The sequence below is a fragment of the Plasmopara halstedii genome, assembly GCF_900000015.1.
Source record: "Plasmopara halstedii genome assembly, contig: Scaffold_650, whole genome shotgun sequence".
NCBI lineage: Eukaryota > Oomycota > Peronosporomycetes > Peronosporales > Peronosporaceae > Plasmopara > Plasmopara halstedii.
The window spans coordinates 742,123-747,076 of NW_020187567.1; positions in this window are offsets into that span (position 1 = coordinate 742,123).

Consider the following 4,954-nt stretch of genomic DNA (forward strand, 5'->3'; position numbering starts at 1 on the left):
CCTTCCGGGCGTCGTCACCCTCGAGGCTATCCCGCTGTGAATGCTCTTCTTGATCTGGACGAAATGTCCTTCAAATAGTTTAGCAGTACCTTGAAGGCAGACAACTTAGCTGAGGTGGTCATTAGAAGACCGAAAGAAGAGATGAACTCGTCGTCGCTCCTGGATGAAGCTGTCCTAGAGGACGCTAAGAGGGTGCTGAACGCACGAAGTTTACCGTCGATACTGAAGGACCCCTCGAATCCGTATTATCCTTTGGTAAAAGAATTTCAAGACGTCGTTTTCAAAGACCTGCCTTTGGGCTACCTCCGGACCGAGGTGTGTGTCATGAAATTGACCTGGTTCCGGGAACCAAATACTGTGGAACACGCCAATGGCCCTGCCCAAAGAGTAGTGTGACATAATTGATACTGTTTTCTTTGCGAGGCACGACGCAGGAATGGTGCGTAAGATCAAGACTCCCCATTTGACACCCACGTTTTATGTTCGGAAGACAAACGGCAAGTGGCGTATCGTTACGCTTACAGAGAGCTAAACGCTGCCACTGTTTCAGCACAGACACCGGTCCCTAGAAAGTGTATTCTCCAAAACAATTAGTTTGCTGTACAAAGTACAGCGCACACGACTTGTCGATGGTTAATACCAATTGCTCTTGAGAGCGAGCGTTATTTCGCTGAAAGTGGTGAGTTCTCCGAGCGGGATGCTCTGGAAGTGGCTGGTGATGCCGAAAGGGCTGTCAAATGCGCCAGTAACATTTAATCGTCTTGTGAAGCAGTTGTTCAGGCCCCATCGGACGTATGAACAGACATACTTTTACCACAGCTTCGTTCACAGTCGCGCGGAACACAGGTGGACAGATGTGGAAAACCACATCATTCATTTGAGAGCGGTGCTCAAGTGTATGCGCACGAATAAGCTGTATGCTCATGCCGATCTTCAGCGCATAAGAAATCCTCTTTCTAGGGTGCTTCATTGGGAAACGTGGCCTTCAAGCGGATCCTGCAACTTCAAGGCCGTTGTGAACTGGACGGCTCCAAAGAACCAGAAGGACTTGCGCAAGTGGCTTGGCCTGCCAACTACTTGCTCAAACTATACGGAAATGGCACGGCCATTGTCTAATCTCCTCAAGAAGGAAACAGAATGGTGCTGGAATCCGGGGAGAAGTGCAGCCTCCTTCATGCACTAATACTGGCGTTATCAGACCCCGATCGCCCTTTAAGTGTCGTCTGTGACGCTTCAGACTTTGCTATCTGCTGTGCACAGCTTCAAGCAGATACCAAGGGACGAGATCGTGCGATCGCGTTCGAAGCTCGCCAGCTTAAGGCTGCGGAGAGGAACTATTCAGCCACGACAAGGAGTTACTTGCGATGACGTATGCACATGTCATGTTGAGAGCGCACCCGCTCGGCTCAAAGCCGTTTGTGCTCTACACAGATCACGCGTCATTACACACTGCGACTCAGTCGCCTCACCTTTCGTAGAGGATGACCAGGTAGCTCTTATTCTTTGCAGACTATAACCTCAGGGTGAAGTATAAGCCAGAAAAGCAGAATGTTCTGGCTGATGCGTTGTCCCACAGACCGGACTATGAGCTTGCTCATCTTACGACGGTAACGTCACCAGTAACGGATTTCATCCGCGCCGCATACGCGATTAATAGTAAGTGCGTAGCGCTGCCACAGGCTCTCGGGAGCAAGGAGCTTGGAAACTCGGACAAGAAATTGTCGGCGCGATTGCGCGCACGATTACACCGATATTCGTTAAACAACAATTAGCTGTATTGTAGCACCGACTGAATAGATACGTCACGAATTGTGGTTCCTCATAATGAGGATTCAAAATACCGTATTCTCTATGAGACCCGCGACACTCCACTCAGTGGTCATCTCAGTCATGAGAAGATGTACAGCTCGGTGGGTTGCCACTATTGGTGGCCTAAGTTGTACAAGTGGACGAGCACATATTTGCGCACGTGTAAGACGTGTCAGAGAGTGAAATCCCTTCGAATGAAGCGGCGCCGCAGGCCAGTTTATCGGTACCCTCCTCGTGTCGGCATTCCATGAATATGGACTTTGTGTCTGGCCTGTCAAAGGACTATTCAGGCACCACAGGTGTGGTGATTGTTGTGGATCGTTTGAGCAAGACGGCTCATTGTGCGGCAGTGCCGGACACCATCGACGGTGTGGGTACAGAGGCGCTGTTTGAAATCATGTCTTGCGACAGCATGGACTCCCGGAGTCAATTGTCTCTGATAGAGACCCGCGCTTCACTTGGAAGTTCTGGTCTACAATTTTCAGGGTGCTGGTCACCAAGTTGACTATGTCAACAGCGGATAATCCGCAGACCGACGCGTCGTCGAAGACGCAGTCACACCGTTCTACGTGAACGGGCTTATTAATCCTCGCGTCCCGCTGACATCGCCATCCCATTGCTCAGGGCTTTGTTATGGAGGAATGGCCGAGTGGCTAACTGATATCAGCCCCCTCACCGTCCGTAAAAACAAGATAACGTTATGTCTTCGTGCCTAAGTATCCTACGACACGTTCGCGAAGCGATGGCCGAAAGCCAAAACATGCAGAAAGAATAATTCTCAAAAAAAGAATAATTCTTAAAGAATAATTCTCTACTTTTTAAGGAGATTAGACAAAAGTTGTGCCATTTCCGCATAAATTGCGCTTTACTTGTAAAAGTATCTTCGTTCAGTCTTAGAATGACCACCTCGGTGAAATTGCCTGTGTTCAAGGCACTGCTAAACTATTTGACGGACATCTCATTCAGATCAAGAAGGGCATTCACCGCGGGAATAGCCTCGAGGGTGTCGTCGCCATCTTTCACTTTCGTCATACCGTCGACAGGGTTATATAGTTGTGCGCTATCGTCTATGGTAGGAACAACCTGGGTCAGGTTCGACGCCCTGCATCTTGCAGATATCATACGGCTTCGTCGTCTCCTCTCTGTAGAGGCTCTACGTCTCATCCAAACCATTGGGAACACGCACTCGGCACCACCCAGTGTCCCCACTCCCTGCTCCATTGGAGCCTTGATGTTATTAACAACATCCGACGAAGAGCTGCTATTTCCGCAGTCTTCGTCTAGTGAATAACGTGCCACTTCACGCGCATTAAGAGGGCCTCGTCTTTGATGCCTTAGACCTCGTCCGAACATGCCATTCTTGGCACGCAGCAACTGCTTTGTAGCGTGAGCAGTGTTCAGTGTATTACGTGCCACTCCACGTGCATCACAAGAGTCTCGCCCTTGATGCCTCAGCCCTTGGCCGACCATGCCACTCTTGGCATGCAGCAACTGCTCCAATACTTGAGTAGCGCTCAGTGGGTTACGTGCCTTTCCACGTTCAGCCCGCGAGCCACGCTCGGCACTCTTGTACAAAACGCTTTTGGTGTTTGACGAATTGGATACTCCGATATCCAGCACATTGACCGACCTGGTCCTGTTCCCGCGCCAACAGCATTTCTGCTTCTTAGCAGAGGTGGGTTCACGAATCACGAACTTTACAAATGGGAGACGTGCGCGTAGCGCCAGATGTCTTCACCACCAACCAAGCCATGGCTCAAAGTATTCCAACCAAGCCATGGCTCAAAGTATTCCAACCATGCCATGCCAACAATTAGGTCATACCGTGCATTAAAGTCTAAGACTTGACAGCGTTCTAAGCTATCAAAGTCAAAACATTGAAACCGAGGTCCACAGGGACCCTCGGCACAGTAACTCAAGTTCCCGTCGCTACGCGAACAGTGACGGTGTCACTCAACCGCGCTTCCAGCGCCTCAGTATACAGCTGAGTTCCTTTGAATGTGGAAGTCGAGCATAACTGTTCGACGCACCATAATCGATAAGGATTTTCATGGCTTATCAAAGCCCTTCACGGTTGATTTTACGTCCGACTAGCCCGGCTTGCACACACGTTCCGTACGCAGCTCTTCGGGGCTGGGATCTGCTGCCCATCTCCGCTTTGAGGCTCAACAGATCTCATTATTCCCCACCCTGGGTACTCCCGCGACAAATTAGACTAGAAGAAGCGGGACGTCGGTATGATGAACCTATACGCGCCTTGCGCAGGAGACATCCAGTCCTAAGGTGACGGGTTACCTCACGGATAAAACATTGTCGGTTGTATAAATTCTGCCCGGCAGCTCGGAGCTCTCCATCCTCTTTTTCAGTATTGCTGAGATCCATTGGCTGAGGCCCATTTGACGAGGTCTGAGGTTGTGCATTCCAACCGTGCCGACTTGAAGTTGAATTCGGCATTCAATGCCACGTTCACCGCTTTTTCAAAAGAAAATGGATGCACACGGAAGACTTTCATTTTGGCCACGCAGTGCGGAAGCCCTCCATAAAGACGGTCACTGCAACCGTCTCAACGAGCTGACCTGCTGCCATCCCGGCAATGAGAGCTCTCACCTCCAGCACAAAGTCCACCAACTCCTTCTTGCCCTATCAGGCAGCATGAAAACGAGATTGCACACGATATGCCTGATTAGGCGACGAGAACACTCGCACAAGCTGACGCTTCAGTTTTTTCAAGGAGGGGGACGCAGCTTTAACGGAAGCACCGCATGTCAGTGCCCATTCTTTTGCTCGACCCCCGAACTTGAAGACAGCTAGCGCCCGCACTGTTGCTCGTTTTGGAGCATGGCGGATGCCATAGCCATCTCGGCCTCACTCTCCCAGAAAAGGATCTTCTCTCCATTCTTTCCCTCGTAGTTCTTAATGCTCACCATGAGCGGCCTCGGTCGGAAGGAACCAACCGTCGGCGGCGGTGGCGTCATGGACGTAGACGTCACAGACAGCTTCTGCTATAAGTGCTCTAACAGAGTATTTTTATCATTTGAAAACGCCTCGAGGTGCCCGCTTATCGCCTCGGGCCCTTGCGCAACGAGATGCTCCACGCCCTCAGAGTCCAGCAGGGCATCAGCTTATTCTGCCCGTTCTGCAAGCC